This window comes from Saccopteryx bilineata, chromosome 3, assembly GCF_036850765.1.
Source record: "Saccopteryx bilineata isolate mSacBil1 chromosome 3, mSacBil1_pri_phased_curated, whole genome shotgun sequence".
NCBI classification, from domain to species: Eukaryota; Metazoa; Chordata; class Mammalia; order Chiroptera; family Emballonuridae; genus Saccopteryx; species Saccopteryx bilineata.
In genome coordinates this window covers 190691526-190703598 of record NC_089492.1, presented here as the reverse complement: position 1 = coordinate 190703598, position 12073 = coordinate 190691526, and the positions used below count along the sequence as shown (strand labels likewise).

Genomic DNA, 12073 nt, shown 5'->3' with positions numbered 1-12073 from the left:
TTCTTCCTTCACTCTGCCTGTATCACCAGCATTCAAACCCAAAGCCCATTACTTTTAAATCTGGATGCCTCCCTCTTCTAATCACATGTTGGGCCTCTCCTTTTGCTTTGAGAAGGGCTGGGGTTTTGGGTTTTCTTTCTTTTCTTCTTTTAATAAAGGCCTTTTCATGTTCGTTTCTCAGGCCTTCCCCAAATACAAAACTGTCACTGTCCCCTGCTCCTTCCAACTCTAGGATAACAATTTCAAACTTTTTTATCAACTAAGTCAGCACTTGTGAGGAACTTTGGTAAATTTATGGCAGCCTGTGCCTGCATTTGGGAGACTCATCCTCTGATGCAAAAACTTTCAGCTCTACCCTGTAGCTCAGTTGGTTAGAGCTTTGTCCTGATTCATTAGGGTTGTGGGTTCGGTCTCCAGCCAGAGCACATATGAAAGGCAACCAATGTGTGTCTCTCTCTCCTTTCCTCTTTCTCTGAAATCAGTGTTTTTTTTTTTTTAACTTTTTATGTATGTTGTATGAAACAGTAAAAAACAAACATGAGACAGCGCAAAAAAACCATCTCCTCGCCAGCCAGCTTTCCTTTCACGTTTTGGCTCAGTAATAAGAAAAGTTAACCCACCCTCTAGAGCAATTGCAGCCTCCTCTCCGTCAGGCTCACCAGAACATTCACTGCATCATTGCATCAGAGCCAAACTCGGTTACTGAGGCAACTAAGTTTTTCTTCCCAAAGGGTCACTGGAAAACACATCCCTCGGATCCCTTGGTAACCGTCCACCGATAAAGCTGGGGAACCACAACAGCAAAGATTCGCTTTCCAAGGCTGGCGTTGGCCGCCTGGGCCCGCCACGGGAGCGGGGGGTGGGGGTGGGGTGGGCCTAGTGGGTGCGCAGCGTCCAGTTACATTCCTGACCCACTTTCGCATCCCCTCCCTCCTCCTCCACTTCCTCCTCCTCCTGGGCAAGCCGCGAGGGTACCGTCGCTGCAAAGAGCCGCTCGCCAATACCGCCCAGGCCGCTGCGAGCCCGGTGCACCCGCCGTCGGGCTCCAAGGGGGGCCGGAGGGAGCCGGCTCCCGCCCCCACCCTGGGCTCCCCCTGCACAGCCCCTCCCTGGTCACATGGGCTAGCGAGCACCTGTTGGCGACTTCAGCCCCAGGCGGAGCCCCTCCCGCCGCCCCCGGCGAAGCCCCCTGCTGGAGGGGATGGAAACACCGCCCAGCTCCCGTTCTGCACGCTCCGCTTTGCTCGGGAAGGGCGCGGGGGCCGGCGGGCGAAGCAAAATGCAAAAGCGCCACGGCCAGGAGGCTCCTGGGTGGAAGACACCCTCCCCTCTCCATATCAAAACCTCCCTCGCCCGCGGCGGAGCGGGGAGGTGGGGTGCACCCGCCCCCAGCCCACCTCCGCTGGAAACCTGGGTTCCTCGCGGCGCTGGGAGGGATGCTGCCGAGTCTGGGCGGGGGCCGCAGGGGCGAGGGCAGATAGCGGGTGGTGACGGGTGTATTTGTTCAGAGCTGCTGAGTCCTGGAAGGGGGATGGAAGCTGCCCTCTCAGCTGCAACTTCTGAGCGTGCAAAGCAACTCAGCAACTTTGCCTATGCCGCGCCCCTTCCCTGCGCCGACGGGCCGGGACAGGGGCTGCGCTGCGTCTAGGGGACCCGACGCCGGACCGGGAGGGGGACAGACTGGGGTACAGGCGAGTGGGTGGGGGTCGGGCTGGAGCTGCTGGAGTGGCACCGCTACCCGGGGGTGGGACTAGGGGCGCGTCTTCAAGCGCCCCAGTCTAGAAAAGACGCGCGGTCCCCGCCCCGGGTCCCAGCGTCGCGCACGCCCTCCGTGGCCCCCACCCAGCCGGGCTGGGCGCGAGGAAGGGGGCGGAGGATGGCGGTGGAGCCATGGAAACTGCCGGGTGGATAAATAAGGAGAGGGCCGCGCGAGGCCGTCCCCAGGCTGCCAGCATCTCGGCGGCGGATGCAGAGTTCTAAGTGCGGCCGAGCTCGCACAAGTTTTTCCTCCTACCGCGCAGCTCCCTCCGGGCTGGGGAAAGTGGGCGCCGCCCGGAGAGGCAGGCCCCGGGTATAGAGCGGGTTGGGAGACCGTTGCCGGCGCAGGGAGAGAGCTGCCAGGTGTGGGGAAACGGCAAGTGCGAAGGTGACCCGGGCCTCAGGGTCATTGGTTGTTTGTTATGGGCCCAAAGGACTGTGCGAGGGCCTGGTCGGTCCCGCTAGCCTGCAGAGCTTGGGGAACCGCCAGGTCCGCGTAGGAAAGGTGGTTACATATAGTTCAGACTTTCAAAAGCATCCGAGAGGCTAAACTTGGGCATGCTGGGGAGCCTGGGCCAGCCTGGGGTGGTACACGCTTTCCCCAAAGTCATGCCTACATCCCCTCAGGAGTCGGATTGGAGAGATGGAGAGGGACTTAAGTGGGTAGACTTGGGTCAGGCTGTGCGCCCATGCATAGGGAGCCTGAAGAGCCTGGCCATGCACTGCACTCTTTCCCTATAAGCAGATTTACTAATCCTCCAAACTGATCCCAACACTCACATACTTCGTCTGACTCACTGCAGTTACTGATGCTTTACACCTAAGCCTAGTGCCTCTAAAGTGCTAGAGATTTTAACGACGAGGTTATGAAGTTGAGTCATGTCAGGGTGTGGGGCTTTTCAGAGGCAAAGGAGTTAGTTACTTAAAGTGAAAGTAAACTACCTGTGTGAAGAAGCCTGTCAACAGGGTGAATGATTTAATTACATGCCATCTTAATTTAAAGAGATTTGCATGCTCATTCAGAATAGATAGCTGGACAGTTACATTCTGATGTGAACCTGGAAATTACTTTTTAACTGAACAAGGCCTATTTCACACCAAATATGGGTGACCAGTATTTTTTTTTAATTTCAGATTTTTTTTATTTCTTTTACTTCTTACTAGTAAGAAATAAAGGCTATTTCCCTGAAATAATTGTGAAAGCTCTAGTTTTCTAGAGTGTTGTTTCAGAGAACACTAGATCCTCAATATATCTGTGGATGATGTTTGGGGGGAAAAATGGTTCTGTGCTCATACACCACATTTTATATATTATAAAATACACACATATATTTTTGAATTTTAACATCTCTGGTGTCATATTTGATGGCATTTTAGCATTGAGTCCTAGTTTAATTGGCAGGTTTTTTGTTTTTTTAGTGGTACATAAAATAAGGAAGTTTGAGAAATGCTGAGTTAAACAAGTTTGTTATACAACAAAAACTACAATATATATGGCTATATAGCAAGGCCTTTCAGAATCTTCTGTGTGCTAAGGTGTTTTTGGATCACCAAAAAGATTTTATAATATGCAGACTTTTCTAAACGTATTTGCCCAGTCACCAGTTTTTGTGAGCGTTGTTACTTAAGACTAGTGTTCCTTTCAGGAAATGCTACACAAGGCATTGTGACAGATTTGAACACAGTAAAGGGAAACGTTCACCTTTCAAAATGGTACCCGAGTGTAATAAGGAATCATTAAATGATAAACTAAAGTTAGTGTTATTGCAAAAAAAAGAGCGGCAGAGCTCTTCACATTCGGCTACAGTAGAAACTGAATCAGGACCATCTTTAGGTAACTAGTTCCATGAATATTTAGGTCATCAGAAAACTCATGTATCAGATAGATACAGTTGCTGTTACACTACCTCCCGCATTATTTCGATTTGTACAAGTTAATGCCTTGTTTAAATTAGACTGGCACTACAAAGTAAATAAGCAAATAAGTTAGAATGGCACTAAGCTACTGACCAATTGCTCAAAAAAAAAATTTCCCTAAAAGATCATGATGAAAAATTAAAAATAGGGCATAGAAGTATGTTTTAATTTAAAAAATAACGAAGCATATAAAATTTTTCAAAGACAGATGAAATTTAGCATAAAAAAGGAAATAAGTGCTTATCATTCATCCCTTACTAAAGGTTAGAGGCAAAATCAGATTTTTTATATATGAATAAAATATTCTACTTGGAATGTTTCAAATACAAATAATATTTACTTTTTAATATGTAATATGAAAGGTGCATTTTCATTCATTAGCTGCTTTTGCCCTACAATACCTGTGAGATAAACTGAGTAGTCATTCTTATCCTCAGATTGCAAGTCCATCTGTTTGGTTATATGAGTGTGTGTCAGGTACCCACCAGGTTCCAGGCAGGACGCTAGGCTTTAATGACAAAGATGAATATGAGAAAATATCACTCTAGAAGTTACATCTGGTAGGAGCGATGGATAAGTCATATAAATAATCATAATACAGTATGACAGTGAGGCTCAGAAAGGTTAATGAGTTACCCAAAGGAACTGGAGTACAGGCTTTAACTGGTCTTGCAATTTCAGATACTCTGCCAGCTCTCTTATAGTGGATGACCTCGCATCTTTGCAAATCACATCATGTAGATACAATATTTGAAATTAAACATATAATCAAACCTGTTGAACTTTAAGAGCCAGAAAGAAATTCAGAGGTTAGGTAGGCTAACCCACTCATTTTATGGGCCTGGAAACTGAGAAACAGAGGAAAATCACTTTGCTCACAGTTACACAGTTATATAATGACTGAGTTCAGATTGGAGTCAAGGTGTCCTGGTTCCCAGCTCCTTTTGCACTGTGAGATGCTGCCCTACAGTGAGAGATAGTGAGAGTCCATTTTTCTCCAGTTGTACAGTGTGTGGGTCCATCTCCATAAAGGCCTAGAGTGATAATGAAATCTGTGATAAAATGCCCCATGACTAAGCACTTATTTAAAGAAATATTTCCAAGAGGAACTGCAAGGGGATTTCAGCTATGTGAGTTCTTTAAAAACAGCCACTATTCTTATGAGTTGAAGATATATTTGATAAAAAGTAAATATGGGACATTTGGGGAAATTTGAACACTGACTATATATTGGAGAATATTAAGGAATTATTGTCACTGGGTATGAGTGGATTTGTGATTATGCTGTTTATAAAAAAGAGTTCCATGTCTTAGACTATATAGTGAAACATTTGCACTGAAGTTATACGATGTCTGGTATTAAAATAATCCAGGTTTTTTTGGTGGTGGTAGGGTAGTGTGGGGGGAAGGGAGGAAATGAAGACTATAAATGAAATATGGTGCCATATGCTGAAACTAGGAGATAGGCATGTGAGAATTCATTATACTATTATCTTTACTTTTGTGTATCTTCAAAAATTTCCAAGCCCTGGTCGGTTAGCTCACTTGGTTAGAACATCGTCCCAAAACAAGGTTGTGGGTTTGATCCTTGGTCAGGGAGCTTATGGGGAGCAGCCAATGACTGCACAACTGAGTGGGACAACAAATGAATGCTCTTTCTCTCTTTCATTCTTTCTCTCCCCCTTTCTCTCTTTCTCTGAAATCAATCAATAAAAAAAGAAAATCTGAGGCCCTGGTCGGTTGGCTCTGTTGTAGAGCGTTGGTCTGGCGTGCAGACAGGAGAAGCGCCCATCTGCTTCTCCACCCCTCCCCCTCTCCTTCCTCTCTGTCTCTCTTTTCCCCTCCTGCAGCCAAGGCTCCATTGGAGCCAAGATGGCCGGAGCGCTGGGCATGGCTCCTTGGCCTCTGCACCAGGCGCTAGAGTGGCTCTGGTCGCAACAGAGCCATGCTCCAGAGGGGCAGAACATCGCCCCCTGGAGGGCAGAGCGTCACCCCCTGGTGGGCGTGCCGGGTGGATCCCGGTCGGGCACATGCGGGAGTCTGTCTGTCTCTCCCCGTTTCCAGCTTCAGAAAGAAAAAAAAAAAAAAAGAAAGAAAATCTGAGATTTCTATATTTCTTCAAAAAAAATTTCCAAAATGAGACTTCTTTTGTCTATATACAAGAAAAACTTAACACTTCTCTTCCTCCCCACCCCAGGAAAAAAGCTCTTCATAATGTTGGAATACCTTCTTGTTGGAAGTTTCAAAAAGCTATTTTTCTTAACAGTTGTATCAAGGTTAGAAAGAAGCATAATCAGTCATTTTAATTACTAACATTTGCATAAGCTAGCCCCTTATAATTTACAAACTCTTTTCCTATCAACACAGACTTTTCCTCACTCTTCTGATTTATTTAGGGTTGCAGTTGAAAGCAAAAGATCTCAGTTGTGTTCTGTACAGAAAAATGCCTGAAGCCCTGTCTGAAAATTAAATTTTCTTAGCACTTTTAAACAGTAGTAAAAAATCCAAAGGATTTTCAGGAATACTGAAGCCAGGTGAATGCTGAGCTGCTTCTGCCTTGCAAAAAGATGTTTTCACCTTCCTTTTGGTATGCAGAGGAGGTATACTAGGATTCATTTCAGCCAGCTAACGTTCTTCTTGCGGGATATTAAGCCGATCCCAAAGCCACATCATCATGGGATCTATAGTATTATTAAAGGCCTCTTTGTGGCTAAGAAAAGTTGGTGTGTTACTGTTTTTATTGTAAGATTTATAGAGCTGGTTTATAAAACTGTATTCTTAATTGTATGGGTAATATATTTAAAACACATGTGGTAGCTACAGTTCTGGTTCTAGTTTGAGTTACTTTGGGTTTTCCCCTTTTCTTTTCATATAAGGTATACTTGCATCTGGAAACTATCAAAATATCACAAAGACAATAAAATGAATGTGGTTAATTAAAGGCATAGACACCACAGAGGTTATAAGCGAGATCATTATCATTTAATAAATATTTTATTGGCAATACCTCTTGTTTTGTAGAGAGCTAGCATGTGTGAGATTTTCAAGCACACAAAATGAAACTAATTTCGAGATGAGACTAACTTCACGTGCTCAGATGTCGAGGGGAAAGTTGTTTGATCTCGCCTTGCTTATATACAGGAAGCATTTTAAGGTTGTGTTGAGCATCCCTTCCTGTTTCCACATCATGTTTCAGCTCTAATTTTGTGGTTCCCAAGTGGTGGCTGAATACACCCTCAGGTACACCAAGTTATTGCAAGGGGCCAGAGATGCTTTATGTGCACCAAACACTCTTCATAGACCAAATAATAAAATGACTGGTGTGGATGTGTACTACAAGTTTATGTGTTTGTCATTAACTGATAGACTAAAAATTTACCAAAAAGTTTTTCTAAATTCATTCCATTGCTTTATTCTCATGTATCTTTTAAATCGCTGAGTACTGAAAGTACAACTACAGTTGACTCTTGAACAACATGGGTTGGAATTACATGGGTCCACTTAAATGTGGACTTTTTTCAATAAATACATATAGTACTGTAATTGTATTTTTTTTTGTTTCTTATGGGTTTCTTGATAACATTTTCTTTTCTCCAGTTTATGTTATTGATAAGGCTTCTGGTCAGCAGTAGGCTATTCGTAGTTAGGTTTTTGGGGAGTCAAAAGTTACATGTAGATTTTTGACTGCACAGAGTGTTTGTGCCCCAAACTCCCACGTTATTCAGGGGCCAACTACACCATCATATATGGAGGAAGCAAAACAGGAGAAAACTCTCTAGGAGAGAAGCTCTTCTTTATCAATTTGGCAAAGCAAATGCTGTCTCTCTCTAGCCTTATTCTATATAACATGTAATAATTTTTTGTTTAGTTATATGTAGTATATAACACAACAGATAAAATGGTGCCAGGGATGCCTGACCAGGCGGTGGCACAGTGGATAGAACATTGATCTGGGACATGGAGGACATGGGTTTGAAACCCCAAAGTCACCAGCTTGAACATGGGCTCATCTGGCTTGAGTGCAGGGTTGCTGGCTTGAGTGTGGGGCCATAGACATGACCCCATGGTTGCTGGATTGAGTCCAAACGTCACTGGCTTGAAGCCCAAGGTTGCTGGCTTGAGCAAGGGGTCACTGCGCTTGGCTGGAGTCCCCACCCCTGGTCAAGGCACATATGAGAAGCAATCAATGAACAACTAAGATGCTGCAATAACAAGTTGATGCTTCTCATCTCTCTCCCTTCCTGTCTGTCCCTGTTTGTCCCTTTCTCTCTCTCCTGCTCTCTCTTTCTCTTGCTTTAAAATAAAATGGTGCCAGGGATAATTGCACTCATTTGATTTGTTTTATCATGTAACTATCACAACTGGAAGTTCTAGGTATACCTTCTTTGTCTTTTTTTTAATACTTAATTAATATACTCATTTGAGTGTCCAAAGCCAAGAAAAGTTTTCATAATCTATGCACACCATTAGACCTGAAATACTCATGATATAGATCTCTGCAGGAACTTTTTACAGTAATGGAAACTTAAAATTAGGTGACACTTGTCAGAAATACAAATCTTGTTCAGAGTGTCTCAGAAGGCTAACACAATAAATTTGTATTTTCTAAATTTCTCTGCTTGCTCTCGAGGCGCTCTCCCTTCAGCAGGATATCTTGCTGTTGCTTTAGGGGACATTAGTCTTGAATTGTTACAGCAAGCAAGCAAACAGATAGCATTGTTGCTGAGTGGGTTCAGCATGAAGGAAGGATGATACACTGAGCTCCCAAATCACAATTGGAGGTGGGTTTAGTTGGGAGAGTCTTGTTTATTAACGAATCCTCTTCACTTCATTCTCCCATAATTATTTATCACTTCCTAAGCCCTTACACAACATCTGATATGTTATGCTCATCTTTACAACACCCCTACAAGGTGAATACTATTACTCTTCCATTTTACAAGTAAAGAATTGACATTTCAAGAGATTTGGTAACTCATCTAAGCTCATGCAGCCAGAAAGGGATAGAAATAAAGTAGAACTTGAACCTAGGTCTTTGACTTTAGTTTCTCAACCAGGACAGACTTCTAACTGATCTCGCAGAGAATTTTAAATTCTGTGGGGCCTCCTCTCCAGCTCTTAGGTTTAATGCCTTAAGTATCTTCCCATTCTTATATTTAGAAAGGCAAGAATTGCTGTAAACTGAAGCAAAATAATGACAGCCAATTTCTTAGATTACCCACCATTAGTTGCTTCTTCTTTCATCACTTCCCAGCTAATAAGAGGTTAATAAGTGGCTTAACTGTTACCAAGATCATCTGCACATTTTATGCACAGATGGCACTGGGCTGGTTATGACTTAACCTAATTACTCTGGCCTTCCTAACATTTTACTTGTAGAGATAGTCATAAAAAAAGGGAGATTTTGAGTGACTGACTAGGGCTTACTACCTTAAAAAAAAGAGGAACATTATTTTTCCGAGCTTTTAGAAAGGGGGGTTATTTATTATTTGTCTAAGGAGAAGTTAATTAAGAAGCTATTGCACACAATAGCTATTAAGTCAGTAACGACATGTGAAAGCTGAAGGATCCCACTATTCAACACATGGTGGCTAAAAAATGGTACATCTTGATATGACTTCACCCTAGTCTCTTGAGTGCTTTGGCATGGAACTTACTCTCTTGCCTCCTGAACTTTTTTTAAGACCCCAAGCCTTTGTGCTGTCATCAGCTGAGACCTTTATCCCTTCATTTTCTTCAGGGTACCTCTCATTTTGAGATGGATGAAAAGGAGGGCTTTCTGACCATCACTGTTCTAAATCCAATAGGACTGTCTGCCAGAAGTAAACTCTTTCCCCTCTCTTATGAGGAAGACCAAAACCGAATGTAGGCAGGAGAGCAGGCTGTTATCTTATAACATCTTCCACGCACCGTATAAATCATCACTGTCTCTTTGGTACTGAAGTAGGAAAAAGCCACTGATTGTTGGGAGTTGGGAAGAAGCTATAGCTTCTCCATGAAGTCTCAGCAAGGCCAGACACAGTGGTTTCTGGGTCCTAGGAAGCAGTAAAACAGCACAGCTAAATGCATGTGCCAGCTGTCAGGTAGCTGCTGGCCCTGGGTCCTTAGTGGCAGTGGAGGGGAAGATGGGGGATTGTGGGTGGGGTTGGTCTGTGGAGAGAGGAGTGGGGGACAGAACAGCAGAAAGACCAGACCCTGCCTCTTAAAACACCCCTCAGTGAGAGTGAGAGGCTGTATGTTTTGTAGAAGTCGCTGAATATATAGCATGAGGTTAGATCCTGAGTCCTGGCCACCTGGCATTGGCAAGGAAAGAAGCTAGGGTCTTACAAACATAGGGTCAGACCACGGCCTTCACATTCCCGGGGCCTGACAGGTCTGGCTGCCTGGGGCTCTGGCTCTCTGCCTTGCCTCATGGAAAGCTCCACTTTTTACTACTGTTTGCCCTCTTGCTGAATATCCAAGAAATGGAAATAAAGAGATGTCTCTGTGTTTTCCCTCTAGTTGGTTGATCTGGGTTATGGTGTAGTTTGCACTGTGCCTCTGAATTTCACGTGGAAGGAAAGGTATGATTTTAAACCACCAATTCGGCCACAGAGAGACTGACCCCCTGCCCACTGGCTCTGTCTGTTCTCGACCAGAGGAGGCGGGTTCAAGCCTGGCCAGCCAGCCGCTCACTCGTTAGCATGTCCCAGGTAGCAGGCTTCAATGGGTCTCAAAATAGAGCAGGCATACAGGGCTGATAAGATGCCAGTAGGCAGAAGGTAATGTTACACCATCTATGACATAACTTCTAGAATAATCGCGGTTGCCCTTTGCTCCAGAATCCAGCTCCAGTGCATTGAAGATTGGCAAGTCTTCAAGCGGTTGGGGTTTAGTTGTTTGTACTTTCTTTGAAGCTGGTTAAGACACCACTGAGCTTTGGAAGCTCATTATAAGCAGTTCGCAGCCTTTTCTTTCTTTTCTTTTTCTTTTTCCACTTTAGAGGGACAGGTCGCCAAACAAACTTTCTGTTGGTCATTAAGGACAAAATTCTTTGCGGATGCACATGCCGACATTTTGCAATGCATGGCACACACCGACCGGTGGGAGGCTTCTGGCACACGCTGGGCACGAGTGAGCTGCAGGCACGAGGGCCAGGGGGTGGTCAGCCTGCATGGCGGCTGCTTGGGCTGGGCTATGAGCAGGGAGGACACCTAGTTAAGGAGCAGGAAGCCAGGGCATTGGGGAGACTGAGCTTTCCAGCTCTGTAGTGCTGGAGAGGGAAGGGAACAGATCCACCTCAGAAGTTTCAGTGTCTGCTGACCTGTGTGCTTAGTGCCAGGTGTCCTGCCCCTCCCCAGAATGACCTGCATCTCCATTTCTCCCCTGGAAAGCTGCCTTTCTTAAAAAAACACACACACTCATATTTATGGAGGAAACCGGGAAATGACAGTCACAGCCCCAGCTTCCTGGTCAGGCTGCTGACTCACATTGTCATCCTTGAGGCGGTTTCCTTCGTTTCTCTGTACCTCAGTTTCTCGATTAAATGCACAGAGGCCATGCTAATCTTCTCTGTATCGTTCCAATTTTAGTATATGTGCTGCCGAAGCGAGCACAGTTTCTCGATTAAATGAAGGGTGAAAATGGAATTCCTCTAGAGGCATAGGGAGAACCTAATTAATGTTTATGTTTCTTTGAGATAACTGGGATTAAGAGATCCTATTACTGCAAAGCATCATTACATGGAAGATTACATCTTTATTGTCAACTCCAGGCATACACTGAAGACATAGCTGCAGTCTAGGAGGCCATTTTTCTGATTATCTATTTATGACATTCCTCCCCACTCTTTTTATTCTTTTTCATGTTGTCTTTTGTTTCTAAATGGGAAACTTTAACTTTTAGATTTCTCTTCAACCATTTCAAACCTAGATGAAAGGGAGAGAGAGAGACAGAGAGAAAGAGAGAGAGAGAGAAGGAGGAGGAGGAGAGAGGTATTTCTGAGGAAAGCGATGGGATACTGCTAACTGCAGGCCCAATGCTCCATGTTCTTTTAAGGAATTCCTGCTGTCCCTTTGTACTTGATTTTTTTTTTCCTTTCAACTTGTTGGCTTCATTGTTTGCTGAGGGTGAACACATCACTTCCTCTTTTGGGGGGGGGGTCTGTGTTTTGTTTCCTGTTGGGTCTGAAATGTCATGTAGTATGTTGGGTTTTGCTGGATTATGTTGGGAGTTTGCTTGTTTTTTGTTTGTTTGTTTTTTGTATTCCCAAATCATATTGGTCACCAGAACCCTCACCTACCTTCTGATTTGTGATGTGACAGGACTTTGCAGCCCTCAGTATTTTCCAAGAGATGTGTGTGTGTGTGTGTGTGTGTGTGTGTGTGTGTGTGTAAAACTGCTCTCCTGGTTCTGTTGC

General features: G+C 44.5%; 1 pseudogene; it reads right to left on the bottom strand.

Annotated features, from left to right (window-relative positions):
- Window positions 1–11201: 11201 nt before the first annotated feature.
- On the bottom strand, window positions 11202–11270 carry LOC136332741 (U6 spliceosomal RNA; annotated as a pseudogene).
- Window positions 11271–12073: the final 803 nt, after the last annotated feature.